We start from the raw sequence: 21,557 nt of genomic DNA, 5'->3' as shown, positions 1-21,557 counted from the left end.
ATTTAATCTTTAAAAATATCATTAAAATGTCTTTATTGTTGTGTTGGAAACCTTCTAAGATTATAGTTGGCTTCCTCATCTAATAGGTTTTTAATGTTTTTTATCTTTAGCTATATATGTTCAGATGCTCTTAATAGTTGCCAATGGATTATATTTTAGTAAAACTAAATTATATTTGGGGGGCCCTAACGGGATAAGCGGTTGCAGATGGATAAATTATATTTGGGTTTTGGGGACTGTTAAAAACAATTTAACGTCACCTTGGGCCCTGGGAAAATAACAGATTAATTAATGATGAAATAATGATGGTTAATTGCAGCCCTGTAATGGACACTGTGGAATGGAGACAACCCAAACTACTATTATTATCACCACATGTAATTGCCATTTTCATACTTTCTGTGTTGCTCATTACTTATGCAATCTGAGTATTGTGAGAACAACAAACTATTGTCCTACCTAATCAAAGAAAGGGAGACATGACATTTCATGTATTTCACATATCTAACAAAGAAAACAAATAAAATAAAATAAAAAATAAGACAAAATAAATAAATACCTCAAAGAAGAACAAAAAAACAACAAAAAAAACACACACTAGATGGTGCTTAGTTAATCTTTCTGTGCATGAAACAAAGGTATTCAAAGTAGTTTATATAGCTTTGCATTGCAGAGACTCTTAGAAATGATTAGCTCCTTTCAATCCCTGAAAACATTAACTCTTAAGTAGACTGTTGCTTTTTTCACTTTCACATTTTATTTTTATTTCCTCTTGTCAGTTTTTACTTATCATATTTTAATTTTTTAATTTTTTTAACAATGTCTTTATTGTTTTTCTGTTATACGAACATCAGCATTATAATGCAATATATTCAATACAGGATTTACTTTAACAAACAACATACCCCACACACCCACCCGTTCTCTCTTAACCTTTCCCTTTCTTACAGGGCCAAAATCAATATACAGCTTCACTGTATCAATCATACAATTGAACAGTTAAATGCCACGTCTAACAAAATGAAGATACACATGAACAGAAAATAAATATATAGAAAATAAATAATAAATAAAATAAAAAGATTTTCAAAAACAAGAATCCATTCCCTTCTGAGGGTCTATTACTTATCATATTTAAAATATGTTCCGTGACAGCATTAAGGCAAGGCAAGGCAAGTTTATTTATATAGCACATTTCATACACAAAGGCAATTCAAAGTGCTTTACATATATAAAAGCAAGATAAAAGAGCACAAAATGCATAAGATAAAAACAAATAAAAGAATGTAAAAGTATAATTTTTAATTAATACTTAGACTATTCACTTATACTGCATGTCTATTCCAGTAAGCAATGTGTTGCCTTTTTCCAGTGAACCAAAGAAACATCAAAACAATACAGAAAAATCCCCTGTTTTCACTGCCTGACCAATAGGGTGTCGAGTATTCCCAAAGAGCCCGCCCACCGCCGCTTCTGATTGGTCGACACGGTCCTCTGTTACCTTTCATCCGCTTCTCTCTCCTCTCTCCAGGGAATAAGGTGAGCTCACTGCAAGAGGAGGAAAAAAGGAAAAGCTCATTACCAAGGAGCGACGAGGCACGTTAACCAGCTACAAGAAAGTGAATTTAGTCTGTTAGTTTATGTATTTTATTTAAGAGGAAACACAGAGAGAGAAACAAGGACTACAAGTTGAATATACAGCGAAGTGAACAAGCAGGTACGTGAAGGCGACACCAGCAGGTGCGTCTAGTATCAGTGTGGCTGCTCAGTTTCGGTTGTGTACTGTCAACCTGTTGCTCATATTTACTGTAAAATAGCTTCATGAAACTCTGTTATATGGAACATATCTTTACAAGGGTAGTTTTTAAAAGTTTTAATGCTTGTTGGGTATAAAATAAACATCATTTAACAAGCTATCTGCTCCCTAACAGTTCTGTTTAGGAGCAGGTAGCTATAGTCCTTGTTAGTGGTCATAGTGGTTGATTGTGTCTTTGAACGCAGCATTGCATTAACAGTTAATGCATTTATTCTGTAATATCTGACTTAGTAGGTATATTGTTAGTTTTGTAAGTTGTTTTTTTGGGGGGTTTTTTTAACTATATTTTTATTGAATTTTACATATAGACATATATACACATACAGACAGACTAACAATATTAATAATTAAATTATACAATGAAATGTTTAGTCAGAATTTCAAAGACAGAGACATGACATTTCATGTATTTCACTTATCTAACAAGGAAAACAAATAAAATAAAAGATAAGACAAAATAAATAAATAAATACCTAACAGTTCTGTTTGGGAGCAGTGAGCTATAGTCCTTGTTGGTGGTCATAGTGGTTGATTGTGTCTTTGAACGCAGCATTGCATTAACAGTTCAATGCATTTATTCTGTAATATCTGACTTAGTAGGTATATTGTTAGTTTTGTAATCTTTAAAAAATATCATTAAAATGTCTTTATTGTTGTGTTGGAAACCTTCTAACTAAGATTGTAGTTGGCTTCCTCATCTAGTTTTTAATATTTTTATCTTTAGCTATACACGTTCAGATGCTCATAATAGTTTCTAATGGATTATATTCTAGTAAAACTAAATTATCTTTGGGTTATGGGGACTGTTAAAAGCAATTTAACGTCACCTTGGGCCCTGGGAAAATAACAGATTAATTAATGATGAAATAATGATGGTTAATTGCAACCCTGTAATGGACACTGTGGAATGGAGACAACCCAAACTACTATTATCACCACATATAATTGCCATTTTCATACTTTCTGTGTTGCTCATTACTTATGCAATCTGAGTATTGTGAGAACAACACACTATTGTCCTACCATAACCTTATCTCCTCGCCTCAAATTGATACCTGTCCACCTGAATTATGCACAGGAGGGCCTTTCTACCTAATGACTGGACTATGTTTTATTTAAAGTGGGAACAAAAGGCGCCGCGGGCTGTGGCACTGTTGGTGCTCTGGGTGGAAACCAGACACTGGTGTTTTGTGCTGTGGCTGAAACTGAAGCACTCATGCAGTGCATTGGTCAGATGGTGGGAGCAGGAGGAGTACACTGGGCGCTCTGTGTGGTGGTGCTGCTGGACGCCCTGTGCTCAGGCTGCTGACCTGGGTCGACTCCGCTGCACCCACAGAGTCTGACCTGGAGACACTTCACACAGACGTTTGTGCAGAGTAGATGTGCAAGTAGGTGTAAGGCATGCGTACATACAGACAATTCATAGTGGCACACAGAGGCACGCAAACCCAAAAGCATGCATCCAACGTCTACACACCTGTTGATCCAAAACTCATCTAATATTGCACTACTTGGACAGTCTTGCACCAATGCATGGTTGTACTCAGCGACACACTTGCATGATAAGTTGACACGAGGCCAAAACATTCACACGTGGCAATACACACATTTGGTGATCATTGCATATGGGTGTGTATGTATCATATCGTGGAGGTGTGTGTTTGCAGGAAGATTAAAGAAGAAAGGAAGCCGGAAACAAAAGATGGAAGCAAATAGAAGGGCAAGGCTATAAAATAGAGTAGGGTCACAAAGCCATGGACCATACATGTAAACTTACCCTGGGTGTTGAAACATGATCTTTCTCTCTTTCCTTCTCCCTCTAAATGTGTGCACAGTATCAATGGTGTGCTGCAGAAAAAGCAGTTCAATAAAATAGAGTGAATTTGAATAGTGCAGTAATTTTAGGGCATTTCGGACTCAAATAAATAGCACTAGTTAGAGGTTCGGAGCTGCTTGTGGTGTTTTGTCGTTTGACTTCATAGGTCTGGTTGTTCTTTTAACAGTGGAAAATTACTCTTGGCGTGTTTGGTTTTTACTCTTATGTTTACATTCTTTCAGTGACCTTTCACACAGCCCACCTCTGCAAGGATGAACTAACTGGTTTGGCTACGTGAGTAAGGTTAGATGAAGTTCAGTTGGGGAGGCTCTAGCCCAAAAAATGCTAAAAATCTAGTTTGTGAAATTGTTGCTGAAAGTGATCTAAATAAAATGGTAGGATTTAAGGTTGCAACTAACGATTATTTTGATTGTCGATTAATCTGTTGATTATTTTCTTTAATAATCGATTAGTTGTTTGGTCTATAAAATGGTGAAAAATGTTGATCAGTGTTTCCCAAAGCCCAAGATGATGTCCTCAAATGTCTTGTGGCAATTGATAATAGAAATAACAGAAATAAAGCAGCTAAAAGGTGGAGAAACCTTCACCCAAATGACCTAATCCTGCTGTAATTAAATCATTGTCACTCTGTATGGTGTTCCTTTTGAAATCCAGGGAAGGTGTCAGGGTGAGATAATGGACAATGATGTAGCAGGAAGGTGTCAGAGTTATAAATCATCCAACAGTTGGTATCTGTCATTCTTTCTTACCTGTGATGTTTACATTTTCCCGTAATGGAAGTGTGATCTTGATGTAATTCCAGCCTCCCAAGTGAGGCTTTCACTGGCATTGTTAGTTTCAGGAAAATAAACGCGTCAAGGAAATGGCTGTGAATGAGTCATCCTGAGGGACAGGGGAATTGTATGGTAAAATGATTGACTGAGACTGGCTGTAATCAGGTACAAGAGAGGATTTTTAATGATATTAACAAACCACTAACATTTGATTTAGCATTATTTAGATGTTAATCAGCTGATATGATCAAGAATCAGCAGGTTTTTATATGCATTGTTTTTAGTAAGAATGGAAGATTTAATCAACAGGAATAACGAGGGATACATTTTAGCCCCAAAATAATGAGATTGTGCTTGTAAGGTAGAGCGACAAAGTCAAAAATACTCGGCTGACCAACTTTATTATCAAGGGTTTAATGGGTAATAAAGTTAGACTGTTCAGGATGACATTAGAGATAAGCTCAGGACATTATGTCATGCAGAAGTACCTTTATATTTTAGCAGTTTGGTCTATCATGGTGATGCTACAACGTAATAATCAAACTGTTTGCATGGAGGCTAGTTAGCCTAAGGTGAGGCGTTCCGGTTCACGAAAGTCATCCTGACGTCATGCTCTGTTTTCAAACAATTGACCTATTGATAAGATGATTGATGGATGCACGTTTTAGCGGGTGATCGTAACATACAGGTATTCAGGTTCGCTGAGGTTGTGTGACATCATTGCAGGAAGGTCTCTTCAAGCGCTGATAAGAAGATCAGGGTGGAAGATTTGATTCTCTGGAGTCAGAACACAGAAGAGGAAGAGAGAGGTCTGTTTAAGATGCCATATTCAAGTTAAAATGTCCCCACTGGATTAATAAGTAATGGGAAATAATAGGAGGAAAATGTCAGGTTGATGTAACTAGCAGGTATGCTGCGAGTGGAAACATTAATAGGGAAATACCTTGATGTTGAATAGCTTCACTGATAAGTAAGTATTACTTTAACATTACATCATTGTGGTAGAACTTGAGCTAACTGTGTTTTTTTTGTGGTAGTAGATGTGAAGGAAGGTGTTGCGGCTCAGTATAAGAACCGTTTGCATGACCGGCATATCCATAATCACAGTAAAGACTTTCCTCTAACGTATTATGGGGCTTTTGTATACAGGTCAGGTCACCGTGGCATTTGCATTCTCTGAAAGGATTTCTCTGAAGTCTATTAATGATAATGATGAGATAGATTGATGGTTAGTAGGCCTGGTAGTCATGTAGCTGTAATGATGATAAATAATCACTTTTGAACATTTAATTACACTTTAACTTGCTAATAATGACAAAACTTAGAAGTGGAGGATTCAAAAGTTATTTTGAAGCTGTGCCTCAAAAGCTGAGATTTTGGATTGGTTGCGATAACTGCTATTATCGATATTTCTATATTAACTATAGCTCAAATTAATATATACAATGTGAATTGTGATAGGGGGTTGCTCAAAGTGGCAAACCCAAATAGAGAATTATCTCGAGACTCTGCAGTTTCCCAGAGCGTTTTAATGTTTTTCAGCTCATTGTTCTTTCATTCTGGTCTGAAGCTTTACAGTTTTGGTCCAGTTACATCCACTTCTTATTAACAGTCTATGCTAAAGAGCAGGATATTTCCCTCAGGAGTTTGTGAAGAGCAAAACAGCTAAAAGGAGAGTGAATATTGGACTTAAATTCCTCAGGTGACCAGAAACACAACTCCAAATGAATACTAATGTTGCTCCGTGACTGCCGGATGAGTACACATGCAACTTTTTGCTAAAAATCATATTAACTTAAAAGGTTGATGCAGGTTTCAGCTACTTCCTACTCTTTTACAAGTCAGTTGTTGTTTTTTTGCTGTCAGTTATTGGCCTAGAAGGGCAAAACACCCTCCTGCACAATTGATTGAAGTCACCAAAACATTCACAGCCTTCCGAGCTCTCTTTCCCCCACCTTTTGTCTAGTTTCTTCTCGTCATTTGTTACTTCAGAGCTCTTTTCTCTTCTGCTGGCAGGGCCAGGGGGCTTTTGTATTTTTACCTGGGTTTGACCACTGACTGGTCTACAGTTGTGAGTTATTGTCAGATCCTCTTTCTTTTGTCAGGGGAACAGAGAGGCCTCTTCAGGTCCTATAGACGAGAAGGAGACAAATGGCTGAAGGAGGGTTATCGCTGGCTAATACGAGACCCCCTGAGGGCAGGCTGGAAAGTGTGTATGGTTATGTGTGTCTGTCTGCCTATTCTGGTTATCTGACAGGACCACACCTACACTATTGTATGGCCCTATAGGACCCTCATTGGGATGTGGCAGTGTCATATATCATGAGGGTATGTGTGTGAGTGGCACATTGCACCTGTTGAATAATGTGAAACCACCTTTACCTTTTTAAGTGATTGTAAGATTATGACTTTAAAGTTTTGAAATGTTGATGTTGAGATAATCAGGGTCACTGACGCATCAAATAAGGCATCTATACAGAGAGGAAGAGAGGTTGCTGTTTCACTGCAGTTTGGACCACAGAGCAACCCTTCATCCTTTGTGTCTGCTTGACAGTTGGTGTGTGTACTGTACCTCCATAATACACCGTGTTAACAGGTCTGCTGGGGGGCCTTCTCAGGTTTCATAGCCCCTGATGAAAAGGTGTGGGTGAGGGGCTGTCACCGAGACTTGCGGCGGCCACGGATGCAGTAATGTGGCTGTGATATTGACTAATAAAAGAGGCATTTACAGCTGTCTGACATGGCTGGAAGTAGAGGCTTGATGTCTTTTTTTTTTATGTGTGTCCAGTCAGAGCTGGAATGGCTTCGACACCTTGTTGTGACTCACTTATATTTTCAGTCTAAGTTGCGAAAATAAAACAGTGTATGACATTTGAGGGTGTCTCTTTGGTCTTTGAGAAGATGGGCCTTTTTTCACTATTTATTTTACATTTAATAGACAATTAATCCAAAAAATAATCTATTAATTAAAAATAATTGATTAATAGATTATGAAAATAATCTTTAGTTGCAGCCTTAAAGTTATAAAAGTTATAATTTCAAACCCATTTGTTTTAAATTTTGACTTCCAACAAGCCTCTTAAATGAGAGGATTTCTTTTTATATCATTGTGAACTGAATATCTTTGGGCTTTGGACAAAACAAGACATTTGAGGACATATCCTTGGTCTCAGAGAACTTGCCATGGGCCTTTTTTAAATTTTTTTTTTACATTTAATAGAAAATATAATATATATACAGTATATAATTGCCAGTGTAGAAAAAGCTAAATAATAGTTGAAGTAAAAATACTGAATTCCTCCTCCCTGTTCCCCCCAATAGTCACATCAATACGTCCTCAGAGCAGCACCACATCTGACTACCACGCCATTTTTTTCTCCCAGGTTACAAAGTCCAGAGTGTGTTGCGCTGTTTTCTGGTGAAGTTTAATCTCTGTGTAATTTATTTTACAGCCTTAACCCCCCCCCTTCCTCCTCTGATCCCCCTCTCTTCCTCCCCTGCTCTGAGGTAGGAAACCTGCGCTGCCAGCAGTAAAAAGGAGCCCATTGTGATCAGCTCCCCCAAAAATTAACCACGGTGGCAGCAGACTCAATGCTGGAGAACACAATGGAGATTAGAAATCACTTGACTCCTGAGCGTGATGATCAGTACTATTAGGTTACTGTATATGTTTCAAAAGCAGAACAATTAAAAGTTAAGTGTTTCATCTCTGCCGAGGCGTTGATGATATAATGGGACATGTACAGCCTGCAGTCTATAGCCTGGGGTGTAGGTGGGACTCTGTTATCATCAGCACAAATAGGCATACTTTGTTCCTTCAATAGAGCTCCGAAATATGTTGTAAATCACAACCCACGTGGTAATAGCGCTGCGAGCTAACAAAGAGAGCCGCTGTGTTCCGGATAAAATAATAATTTTCTTTTTCATTGTTACATTATTTTCATTATATAGCTTTCTGCAGCATAAAGCAAACTTCTCAGAGGGGAAACGCTTACCCAGGATTACTCGGGTTGAGAGACTTATCAGCCTGTTCAGGGAAAAAAATGTTGGCTGTGTTACATTGATCATCTGCTTCATAACGGCCTGCATAATGACAACACTGGCTAAATGCTCACTCCACCTGGAACAGATTAATTAAATGTCGAAAGCTGTTGGCGCTTTAATGCCAGAAAGATCTTTTGTGGTTTTTAAAAATGTAGCAGCACTGGTTTGTAAGCATGTGGGCATGGAAAAGCCATTGAGGGACATGTCGAAAGCTGAGATCTTTGCACCCTAAAATTTAAAGCTGCAGTTTTGCTTTTCTAGCGCTAAACTGTCCACTAAATCAAATTTATTCTAGGTTCATTTTACAGCCAAAATCCTCCCCGTAGATTTGATGTGGAGCGAGTGAGAAGCAGAGAGGAGATAAATTCCTTGCTAGTCAGATGTTTGGCTCAAAGAGACTCAACTTACTCAAACTTTCCCTTAGTTTTTATAGGGCCCATATTAAGACTTTTTATAGTTATGATGGGTAATACAAAGGCTCTTGATTTAGAAATTTAAATTCTGCTCTTAGTGGTGTTCTTTTGTCCCTGATAGCTTTTGGACAACATTCGGTGACGTTTGTTTTTGTATGTGAGGAAACCAAAGACACAGTCCGCCTAAAACTTGGACTCGTTTTTAACTGCATTAAAGCAATAAATTGAGCTTGATCCAACAAAGTCCACTTCAGTGAGGATGTATCATCAGCTTTGCACATAAATTAAACAGCTCAGGCTGTCAGAAATAGCAGGTTTGGCAAAATCGGATACCTTGAGGGATGTGATCCAGCCATCTGTTATTTTGTGTGCTTTTTTTTTTTTTTTTTCCATATCAAATTATGCCTCACAAGGTGGGAGGCAAAATGTTTGCTGTGGTCAGCTCTGGACCAATCAGATAAAGGATAACTATGGTATTTTTCAACCTGGACTATACTTTCTCATGTTTTTGCATCTAAGTGACTAAACAATTTATGAAATTGGTTCAGTATTGAGGGAGAACATTTCAGCCGCCAGCTGCTAAACAAGCTGTAATGTAATCATTTGGGGCAACCTGGTGGTGGTTTACATCCACTAAAATGCTTATTTTTGCCTACTGACTGGCTCAGATTGTTATTATAAGTGTCTGACAACATTATGGAAAGGACCCTACAGAGAAATTAAATATTTTACTTACCTTTCGCTTTCCGTTTGTCATTGTGTCATGTGACCTGTTGCCGGAAGACAGTGGAACAGTGGAAACGTGAGAGAGAGTGGCCATGTTGACACCGGGTGTTGTCGGAGTTTGTTGTGTTGGAGTGCAGAAAGCGTAGCTTAGTGTTATCTAAAAGATTTCTCAATGTCATGGCTGAATATGTAGCTGCTTTCGACAATGTGGAGGCGACGCAACATTTCACAACTTTGTCTGTGTCTGAGGAATGAGATGGAGACAGACGTGTATAAAGAGGTAAAAGAGACGGAGTGAGATTTTAAACTAGGCTTTGAAGGACAATAAATTACTGGATTTTAAAGAACAGTTAAATGGGATGAAATAATTTACACACTCAAAACAAAAATGTGGCTTTAAATGTAAATGTGTGCTGCTTTATTTCACCTGACAGTTGTAGTCTGTCCTCAATTTGATTACAATGTACTTGGCTCAGATCCGTTGTTAACTCCAGCAGAAGCCATGTTGGGGTCAGTGGGGGAAGTGAATATTAACCATTCGCCCTCACACGCTGGCAGACTCTTTTGCAATTCAAATCTCTGGCGCAACACTGAGCAAATGTTTCCTTGTTGTCCTGCTGCTGCTGCTCTACAAGGCAGCGTGTCGTGTATCCGGACTGTCCTTTTCATGCCGCTTAAAGCATCCTGGCGGGTATAAAAAAGGAGAGATTAAAGGCATGTCTGTTCACTTTCATCACGCCATATTAGATAGTGTGGACAGTGACCCAGTTTCTCACACTTTTTATCCTATTTATCCTCGTATTTCTTTTTTGTTTTTGCCCGTTTCTCCTTCCCTCACCAGACATGAAGCCACAGACAGGCCCATGTAACAGCAGGAGCTCCATGCATGAATGACTCCTTCTGTCAATAAGCCTTTCGGTCTGACGTCAGGGTAGAATTTGGGTGAATGTGACCCATTTAAAATGAGCACATGGATGTATGCATGGCTGAAATGTATTGTTAAAAAAATTGAGTGGAGGAAGGATCAACATAATTCCTTTTTAAGGGCCTTAAATTATTTTTTTATTTGACTGACTAGACCTCCTCTCAAGACTATCAGTGTGTATAGGCTGTGTTTGATTCACACCTGTGCTTTCCCTACTGTGACACGTCAAACTGTCTTATGAGGGACAAAATCCATTGCAACCGCAGCATTATCAGTGCACGTAGTCCGATAACCTCTCATAGTTTCCAGCGTGGATGCACGCACCTTCTCCTGAGCTGGACTCTAATCAGTGAAGGTAACTGGAAACACCTGTAGGGGTGTGCAGGGCCATTAACTAGAGCAAAGGATGGTATTGTGGTCAGTATTTTGTGGGCTGTCACTTTGCTTGATGCCTACATCTTGCAGTGTTTTTTGGTAGCAGTATGGTAGTGTATTTACTTATTGTTAGAGACTGTTTTTTCCCCTTCAGAACTGGTCCCTGTATAGCTTCCATTACAGTCTAAAAATGTCCATTCATTGGCTGTAATTGCCTCATATTAGATGGGTCTAGAGGAGCAGTAAGGCCGTACGAGGAATGCTGTTGTGTTGGAGCTCAGCGGGTCATTTAGTACTGTAACCTGACTTTGGCCACTCCAGGAGATCGCATGATTACAGGAGGGGAAAACACCCACTTCTAATTATGTTATCTCAAAGTGAATAGGATATTGTGTTGATGTAAGGATTTAGGATTTTGACTGCAGAAGGATAGGGATACAGTTTTGTGTGTATTCCCATGAAAGATGTCGGTGTGTAATATCTAAATAACCCAAGGCTATAGACATAACACTTCTATCTGTTGCAGCTAAATGGTTGAAATGTCTGGAGAAGACTTAGTGTGTTCAGATGAGTTGAACAACTGAGGCGTACTCTGTCACTCAGTGCTATTGCTAAACACTTATTGGCAATTCATGCGTTCATGATTGGTGCTTATGCAAGAGAAGCAAAAAATCACCGTTGGCACGTTATTAATCTGGCACTTCTTCTCGTGCATATTCCCCTCACTGCAGGATTACATATCTAATGTCATTATATAATGGGTATTGAAACTCAAACTTTGTCCTTGCGATATAATAAAGCCTCATGATAGGAAATAATCAGGATGTCTTACTGAGTGTGACGTGCATGCCTATATTTCAAAAGGGTTCCAGGTTCTCAAATGTGAATATTTTCTGGTTTTCTTTGTCCTCTATGATATTAAACTGAATATCTTTGGTGTTTTTGACTTTTGGCCAGACAAAACAAGACATTTGAAGACGTCTCCTTGGAATCTGGGAACTTTTTAGACCAAACAATTAATCAAGAAGATAATCTGCAGATCAATCGATTATGAAAATAATTGTAAATTGCAGCCCTACTTGTAGAAAATCATAAATTTCCTTTTAAACTAATATCACTATGCAACCGGTCACCAGGTTGCTTTTTTGAATGTAACCCCACAGGTTTGTACTCCTGTGATCTTCCTGTATGCACAGCTGTTTCATCTACCAGGAAGTGTCCTGCAGGCTGTCCACTTCTTGTCTTATCTTTACCTGCCGTCTGCACAGGGCAATAAATTACTGGTGAGAACATTACACAGACAAGTATCTGTTATATAAGTGATGGTTGAATACAGCAGTGAACTCAACAACTTTTTGAGCACAAATGTCAATATTTTAAATGAGTGTCGCAGACTTCAAAAGCGGTTAGGCTTAGTGTTGTGTGTGAACGAGCCTTGCCATTGGTCGAACTGGAAACTAGAGAACTAGTGATGCCGTTGCGTAATAACTACTCACCTGACATGATGATTGAATACTCTCTGTGGTCTGAGGTGTGGGAGGTAAACATCATTACATAAGGAGATGGAAGTTTGAACGTTTGAATACGATTTGCATATTTTGTTTTAGGCCATGAAACTGAGAGCTGTGTGCTGAAACCTGTTTGTTTTACCTGCTAGCTGCTTATCAAGCACATTCCTTTCCATGTGCCTCTGCCAAACAACCAAACCAGTGATAAGGCATACAGGTGCCATAAAGTGTCAGGTGTTTGGCCTGCTGATCGATATTGTCACCATGCTTACCCAGTACAGACAGTAGATTGTTTTATTATATGTTTTTTTTAATTGTCTGTCAGACAAGTTGAGCCTCACTGTCACTTTCTCCTCTTTCTCAAGGACCAGATTTTGTGTTATCACCAAAGTTGTAAGGATGCATCCTTTGGGAACAATGGATGTCTGCACAAAATTTTGTCCCAAACCATCTCATAGATGTTGAGATATTTCACTGGATATCTGCTGCTGGCATGGCTAAAAATACATCTACCTTTTCCTCTGCAGAGCCGTAGACAGTAAAGACAAAAGGAATATTGGGATAATTACCACTGTATTATCTCAGTATCAGTATAGAAGAAGAAGTTAGAGGCAGGCTGAAGGAAAGTGGGTACACCACAGCTTCATTACTAAATGTGTTGAACATCAAAGACTGATTTAAATACAGTAAAAAAGAAGCTTTCTTTAAGTTGCCATATTACACAGGGTGGTACACATTTTGCGACTATCTCCAAATTGTCTTTTTATAACGATCGTACTTTTTTAGTGCTGTTTCCCATGTTAAACAATGAGATCCTCAAGGAGCAGAACAGCAGTCACCTTATTCAAATTGGGAAAAACAGGAGAAAGAACCAGGTCATATCTTATGGCCTTCATGCCACACCAGTCTGTGTAAGGTGCGATAAGTCCATTAACAGCTTTTGCCACGGATTTCACCAGCATTAATACATTCCATGAGTAACAATGAAGGGGCAAATGTGTATATATATATATATATATAACAGCTCGCACAAGGACTTCATTGTTCTCTTTTGCAGTAGGACTTCTTTGCTTAGCTTTATTTCATGTCGACATTATATGAAACACAAACTGATGCCCCTTATGTGCTCTCATTAATGGTGCTAAATCACTTTGTTTATTCATGAAATTTGTCTTCATGTAGTCTTTTCATCTAACCAGTATTTGATCAGATATTAGCATCTGCTTCATTGTCTTTGTTTGATCTTTTCATTGGTTAAAAACCAAACTTATCAGAAAAATGAACACTTGAACATACATCAGCGTGATAAGAACTACCTAAAACGACAGAAACCATCTTTGGGAAAAATGTATTTGACGTGTAATTTGACTTTTGTCAAATGTCCCATTTGCTAACATGGAGGGTGCAGGGTTTATGACCTATACTGCAGCCAGCCACCAGGTGGCGATCCAGATGTTTTGGCTTCACTTTTGGGGAGCTGTCATGTTGTCCATCTCTATAGACATTACATGGTACATATGATAAAAAATGTACAGTTTTGGTGAGTGAATACAGACCCTTAATCATGAGATAGAAGTCACTGTGAGATTAAGTGTCTCTCTGGGAGGTCTTGTCCTCTATGCTAAACCTCATGTGTTCCTTGTGAAGTCATGCAGTGTCATCATGCCTGCTGCAGTACCAGCTCGGGGGCCACCATGGGTGAATTCCTGCGTCTGTTATGTGCCTGTGGTCAGCTGGTCGGACCACAGCTGGTTATGTAACAGGACAGCGATGGTTACTGCAGCCTGGCAGGGCAGAGGCAGCTATAGGCATGAGATGCCACGGGCTCATCTAACTGGTAGGGACTCTCTGATGATGAAGTGCCTCGGGGCTCTGTGGTACAAAGTGGTGAATTCTTGTCTACATCATCTCTGGTTTGCAGACAGTTTGTCTTTAGGGTCTCTTGAGAGATGAGGCCTGAGCTGTAGGAGACACTGGGGACCCAAGAACAATAGATGTTTTTTTTTTAAGGATAACATGTTTCCGTATTGACGGAGCCTTTTGAGACTTTTCCCACCTTTGAACAGGAAGTGGGTCATTTGTTATTGTGTGTGTGTGTGTTTTTTCCTGTGGTGTTTGTCCTCAGCTTCCTGCCGGGCCGTCTCTTCTTTCTCACTTTCGGTGTTTTTCCTCCTTTCATACATTCCTCGCCCTGTACGTCTTTTGTCACTGTGGCTCCCTCGTTGTTGTTGGTGGTGGTTTCACACATTTGCTTTGAATAAGGTAGACTTTTGCGTTGTTGTCAGATGCTGTCACTGCTTTGAGCCAGCGAAACATGTGAGCCTTGAGGTTGGGTGTGTGTCAGGCATGGGTCATCTCTCTGCTGACATCAGAAGTTACCGCCTATATCAAGAAAAGTTTGTTGGCTCCTGCACAAAAGGATGGTATTCCCTCCGCAAAGGTGCAAAATACATTGTTTGATGCATTATGGCTGCGTCCGAAATGGCATACACTGGACGAAGATCGCCTGAAAGTCATTTCCGGTAAATATCACAATATAAAACATGTGTTTACTGTTTAAAAAGTACAAACGTCGGATGATGGCAAGTACTACTCACCCATCTTTTAAGTGGTTGCGTCTCCAGTCTGATCTTGAGCGCACATCTGATAAGTGCATGGTTTGTTTACATGACGTAACGTAGAGCTTGCTGTTAGGACACGGTGTCACTTTCTCTGCGGTCGAGTTCTCTCCATCATTACGGTTGTTGTTGTTGTTGAATTATTCCTTGTTCACCTTGACCTGACGTTACATTTCATTTTCAATTAAATTAAGTGATGTTGTGTGACTCCCGTCATGTGGTGCATTCAGTGCGCACGAGGCAGACAGCCGCAGTAGTGCTGCTTTTTATTTTTTATTTTTTAATAGCAAATATTCATTTTCAAATTTGAATGTTTTTTTTTTTCTTTTACTATTCAAATATATATTTGATTTTAGAATATTCGTTGACAGCCCTAATAAACACTAGTATGTATCTTTTCAAACGCACTGAGCTGTAATTTACGTCGTCACTTCCTGAGAGCCTCCTTGCTGGTTGGGGACAGGTAACCATGGTAACCCGTGCCAACCTCATGTGACCAAAACGATGATTTGCAAGAATCTGAATTAATGTAAAAACTATATTACGCCTAGCGAAGTGAAATCTTATACTTGCACTTAAATTGAAGCGTTATTGATGTTACAGAGCTTTCCGTCAACGTCTGTTATGAACGTTGTTGTCACTACAGCATTGCATTGTGGGATATTTATGCCGCCGTAGTGTCCAGCGTTTGTATACTGTAATATTTCACTGGAAATAGTATGCAATTTGCGTACTATTGGTTCCATACCAAGGTTTTGGACTTACTAAAAAACGCAACCTATTTCCTGTATAGAACAGTGTGTGACATCATGGCACTTTGACAGCGTTCAGTTTGGTTTCCAGTTCCCGGTAATTATATAATTGTCCTTTTTATTATCATTCCACATCCGACTTTGAACCAGATCAGTATGTTCTCAGATTTTAATAGACATACCATAGACTGAAAACGATATGCTGCTGTAATGATGAATTAATTTGCACGCCCCATTTTTAGACCCAACACACCTACAATGAAACAAAACTCCCATCGCCTGCAGCCTTGTACTATTTTAGTGTGGATGGAGGAATTACAGTTAAACTCAGTAGGACTAGATCATATTGCAGCCCCCCCCCGGGGGTCCTTAATACAAAAGAAATTGTCTTCTTCTCAGAAGCTACTTGAAAGTAATAAGAAGTTTATCATTGGCAGAGGCCTGTGTTCAGTTTTAAAGCTGCCAGGCATGATGCAGTTCCTGGTTAATGGTTGACAAGGGAGGATACATATTACTTAAATGTTTTTTTCAATATAGAGGAGCATATAATTAATACACTCTTATTGACCTTGTTGCATTTTCTGTGCATGGGTGTGTGTATCAGTAAGCATTAATTGTTTAACTAAAAGCCACACACAGAGTACAGGGCTGTTAGCAATTTGCAGCCCGGTTTATTTAGGTGTTTGCAACTTTTAGTGGAAACATCAACATGAAATCTAAATGTTAATATTTTCAAAGTAAGTATTTAGGCCAGATCAAGGCAGGAATGCAGAGCTTATTAGAGTGTGACAGCTTGTCTTGGTCAGCTAGAGAGTTTAGACACCGGTGTGAGCACTGCCCAGCAACACACAGCCACAGTCTCTCTCCCCACTGCACACACACACATAGACATGCTGTGTTTTTCTGTGTTTGACACACACATACAGGAGGAATCGCACTGCAGACGTTGGTGATATAACCGTGCATGGCAACATTGCTTTCCCTTTCCCGCTAATAGATGCTTTTCTCCGTCAGTGCTCAACACCCGACCACTTCCACCTTTTCAAAAACGGCTTCCTCTCTGTTTCTGTTTGATCGGGGACAATAGGAATGATGTCTTTCAGGTCCTGTGGGAGACTTGAGTACAAAAGTGAAGTCATAGTCCAGTATTTGTGCATGTGTCATGCCCTTTTCGTCCATTTTATGCTGACGGATTTAAAGATTCGGGATACGTTTCTAGTGGCTTGTGTTATTGGCACCTCAGTGGTATTTAATGGAGGGTCTAGCTCTACATATTCTATACATTGTGAGTAAGTAAACAATGTAATGGTTCACAAAAGGTCAGTAGAACAATTTTAATCCTATACAGCAAGTAGCTTAAATCCTTAATGTCGTAAGAAAGAGTGGTGCCTCTTGACTGAGATCTATGTGCATATTTAGTTTCCCTTTGAGTCAATGCTATGCCCTCAGAGTTATCTGTTCTATTAGCTATGGTTTTTGTCTGTTCTGTCCTATAGGAAGAGTCCACTATGTACTGTTTGAATATTACACAGTAAGAGTTGTAGGCAATAGTGTCTTCATGCAGCCATACCAGTATCTTCACTCTAGCTTTAAAACTGAGCCCGCTACTACCTATGAAAGATTGATTGTGTTAAAGAAATGTGTTAAAACGAATTTGCGTTATTATCGCGTTAACTTTGACAGCCCTAATTTTAATGCAAGGTGTAAAGGGGGGGGTCAAAGATTGATGTGACTTTGGCTAAGATTTAACTAATAGTCTGGCTTCAGATCATTTCTAGAAGTATTGAACAGTTATAAGGACATTTTACTGGGAAAATTCAGCAAAGAGTGTAACAATACAAAACAACTTTTAGTGGAAAAACCTCTCTCAGGGTTCAGTGCTTCTGCGAACTCGTCAGTCATGCTCAGGATAGTTTCTTTGGGTAAATGAAAACGACTGGCGCTGTTCTCCCCGCTGCATATTTTAGGCCAATTAACAAGGCCATTGTCCATCGCCCAACCCTAATTCCAACACATTACTACCTCTAATAACTCTTCCCTTTCTCATTGCTCCCTCAACAACAATGTTAACAAACCACAAATCATGAACCATGTTTTGCTCTTCTCTTTGTCTTTTGACGCCACTGATCGTCAGGTGTCAATGACGTACCGAAACTCGTGAAACTGTAGAAGTCTATCAGACTAATTTAAAAGCACAATTATGTCTGGCCCCAACGCTACAGACCAGTCTAAAAATATCTCTGTGAAACAGGTTTTGTTACACTTACAGTAAATGGACTGCAGCCTTTATTAACGGCATTGTTGTTTTCCTGTTTTGATGTGTCAAAAGGTCATCAGTGAAAATGCATTATTAGTTGTTTCTGAGTTCAGATTTAAAGTGTTAAATCCACAATCCATTTAGCGCAGAGGTCTGTGAACCCATCATCATGTTTATCAGCAGACTTAGAAGGGCCAGCAGGGCTAACAAGCTTATTGGTTTTGGCTTGCTGGTCGGTTGGCTGGCTACCATGATGGCATCAGCCATAGTCCCTGAATTTCCTGCTTGTCTCTTTCGTCTTCCTCTCTCTCATCTGTCCCTGGTTAGGGTTAGTACTCCTGTACTCTCCATCTCTCTATCTATTTCTGCCTTTTTCTTCTCAGACGCCTGGTGGTCCAGTCTCGTGGCTGCATGGCGAAGGTCACGCTGGAATCACATAATCACCAGTGAAAGACAAAGAAATCTGAAAGAATTTAACACCCCCCTCCCATCCATCATTCCTCCCTCTCTCCATCAGCTGCAACTCGTGTTCTCGCTCTCATTCATTGGTTTTATAAATCCAATCTTATTTAAGAAAAATGTGTCCTCGCCTGACACCTTTTCTGACCTCATTGGATTAAAAAGAAATAACATATGGTCTTTAAATTCTTGTGGTTCTTAAGGCTCTCCTCCCTCCATCATGATATAGTACTTAGTAAGCTCAGTTACCGGGCAGAAAGTGGTCATGAGCTTATCCTTGTTTACGCATCTCTATTTAATGTTAACCCCTGTTATGGAGCTCTGGCCAAAATAATTGCGATTCAAAAGATTATCCCAATAGTCATCAAAATGTGCTTAAAACTCTTAAAATGTCACTAAAACATACTGGAATACCTTTATCCCACATTTTGTGAAGAAAAAAATTTTTTTTTTCACGGCTGTGTTGAATACTCGATTCTGATTGGTCAGTCACGGCGTTCTGCGGTCTGTAATTTCTTTATAGCAGACCGTTGCTATGTATAACAGACCGTTGCTATGGGCGTAGTTCTGATGTCGGACTCTGGTGGACAGTTTTTGTGTGAAATTATTGATTTCTTAAGTAAGTAGCCGTGTAGTAAGTGGGATAGTGTACAGCTTGCGGGTCATTGTTGTGAAAGAATCCCCTTGAGGGCGATGAGACACCTCTGCGTCGGGGTGCAGCATTGCCCTGTCTGGGATTCATTAACAACAATCAGAATCAGAATCAGAATGGTGTTTATTGCCAGGTGTAAGAGGTATACACTAGGAATTTTCTTTGGCATTTTTGGTGCGAGACAAACAGTACAATATAATAACAAAAGAATGGATAAAAACAAAAGAATAGATAAAAGAATAGATAAAAACGTTAGAATAAAATAATAAAAATGTACAATTTACAAATTACAAATTACAAATGACCGGCTCGCTGTACAATATCCCTTACTTATTACCTTTTTTCATGTGCAAATTATGTAGTTTGTCAACATCTGCTCTATCTAATGAGATACAGTTTTCACTCTGTTCATGTCTGAGAAAAATTTAGCATAATTTTGGAGCGTTATTTAGAGTTCTTCCCAACAAGCTAACATGACATGATTGGTACCAATAGATTCCTTAGGTTTTTTATTTTCATATAATACCAGTCTACCATCTTCACTCCAGTTTTAAGACTGAGCCTGCTACGACCTCTGAAAGACAGAATAGCGTCCACCGGCGGGCTGTATCATTTTTTAAGAGGTTAACAGTTTATACAATCAAAGATCAATACTTGACGTCCATGTATTGATTCAATATTGGCACGCAAAATATCGCGATACTATGCTGTATTGATTTTTTCCCCCCACCCCATCAGATCAGTGTTAAATAGTGTAGTTAAATGCTTAATTCCTAACTATTTGTGTGGATTTAGTACTATATGTTCCGATAACATTGTCACCAAATCTTTATAATTTAATAAATGCCACCACCTGTCTATTAAAAGTGTTGTATATAGTTATAGTATAGTTTCTACAATCAATGACAGTATGATGACCTTCATATCAGTCTTACTGCAGGAGTGATTATTAGAGATTTCTGCAGTTGGTTAATGATTATCTGTGTAACTTCTTTATAACTGTCGTTAACAAGCTGTTAAAGAATAGAAGAATACAGGGGAGACTAATAGGTGTTAGAAATAAGAGAGAAAATGAGGGTGATTGTGGGGGATAGTTAGTCTTTGTGACAGGTTTCTTTTTTTTGGGGTGGAGGCTGGGAGGTCACCCATCCACCCACAACTACCCCCTCCCCTCCTCCGTCCTCCCTCCTGCCTTGGCTAGTCTCCATGTGCCGGGCTCAGGGCCTTGGGAATGAATGGCGCCCGGCCTCTGCTCCGTCTTTGAAGCCAGCCAGGAATGCGAGGCCTCTTTTTTTCTCTCTCTCTCTCTCTGTTGTTCAGGCGGCCGGCAGCACTAGCAGCTATCTGCGGCAGTGAAATATTCCCTCCGCTGCGCTCATTGTGCATCGGAGAGCCGGACGTCATCGGCTGGCCAATCAGGGGCTCCCGCTAGGCAGCCTCGGGTCTCGGTGGGGGGAGAAGGGACTCGCTAGAAGTCTTCCCTCTAATATCTAGCTCTCCTGGTTACTTGGTCTGGTCTCTTTTTTAAAGGAAGGAAGATGTTCAGAAAGAGGACGGAAATCATTCTTATTTAAATTGAAACTTAGGACACATTTTGTTTTCGGATGGAAATCAGGAAGGTCAGCGACTTAGACTCAAAGTTTGGGTGAGTTTTTTTTTTATTTCTTTCATGCCAACGGTGCTCTCTTAACTTTATAAACTTCCATTGACACCAGTTGATCTCCCAGTCTGCCTTGCTGATGCTGCTGCTGTGACTGTTGATCCAGCCTTCCCAACTTGCTTTTCCTGCTGTCATTGTTCACTTCTCTTGTCTCTTGTTGTTGTGGTTTGCGTGTGAGGGTATTTGTCTGGGCCGGTCACCCTCTGCCTCACCCTCCCTCCCTCCCTCCCTCCCTCCTCGCCTCTCTGTACATTTTGTCACTGCCTGTCCCCTCCATCACTTCCACTTGAGCGCTCCCCTGTTTGGGAGCCTCTCTCTCTCTGTTCGCAGAGGGGAAGAGAAGGGCTGGATACCACACACACTCACAGACTCACATATAGAGACACACTCATACAGACACACCACAGATCAGAAGGCCCTTCATAAACACATGGATTCCCCCTTAATACTGTAATTTGAAAGGCTCTTGGGAGGTTTTGTGAGTATGCAAAACGACCACCTAGGATCATCTTTGATTTGGGTTTTTCAGCTCGGCCAACAAACATGGCAATACTGGGAAAATGTTGCTCATTGGAGTTGAATATAAAGTAGTTTTGGGTTGTTACTAAGTGGTCATTTAGCTCAGGATTTTTATGTTTTATATCGTGATTAATCGCAAATTAATCATACATTTTTTATCTGTTCAAAATGTACCTTAAAGGGAGATTCGTAAAGTATTTAATACTCTTATCGGCATGAGAGT

The 21,557-nt window shown here is 39.6% G+C and overlaps 1 protein-coding gene and 1 long non-coding RNA gene across 8 annotated transcripts in view; one reads left to right on the top strand and one right to left on the bottom strand.

The window, feature by feature from the left end:
• Positions 1-1,182: 1,182 nt before the first annotated feature.
• LOC141752602 (uncharacterized) lies at positions 1,183-10,175 on the bottom strand. Of its 3 annotated transcripts, none has more exons than XR_012590274.1 (4): positions 10,037-10,175; positions 9,620-9,653; positions 3,594-3,664; positions 1,183-1,548 (listed from the first exon to the last, which is right to left on the bottom strand). It is a non-coding gene; the product is annotated as an uncharacterized LOC141752602 (long non-coding RNA). The 3 variants fall into 3 exon arrangements; XR_012590275.1 differs by lacking the exons at positions 9,620-9,653; positions 10,037-10,175 and adding exons at positions 4,403-4,535; positions 5,113-5,611; XR_012590273.1 differs by lacking the exons at positions 9,620-9,653; positions 10,037-10,175 and adding an exon at positions 4,403-5,611.
• shroom1 (shroom family member 1) overlaps positions 1,518-21,557 on the top strand; it is a 32,592-nt gene continuing 12,552 nt past the window's right edge. For 3 of the 5 annotated variants that reach the window (XM_074610642.1, XM_074610645.1, XM_074610641.1), the window contains exon 1: positions 1,518-1,717. The gene's annotated coding sequence lies outside the window, so the exon portion shown is untranslated. Of the gene's footprint in view, positions 1,718-9,681; positions 9,890-20,529; positions 20,801-21,557 lie in introns of those variants that run through there. The other 2 variants (XM_074610644.1, XM_074610643.1) reach the window with 2 other exon arrangements.

This window comes from Sebastes fasciatus, chromosome 16, assembly GCF_043250625.1.
Source record: "Sebastes fasciatus isolate fSebFas1 chromosome 16, fSebFas1.pri, whole genome shotgun sequence".
Classification (NCBI taxonomy): domain Eukaryota; kingdom Metazoa; phylum Chordata; class Actinopteri; order Perciformes; family Sebastidae; genus Sebastes; species Sebastes fasciatus.
The sequence above is the reverse complement of the archived record's forward strand: the minus strand, read 5'-3'. Positions and strand labels throughout refer to the sequence as shown.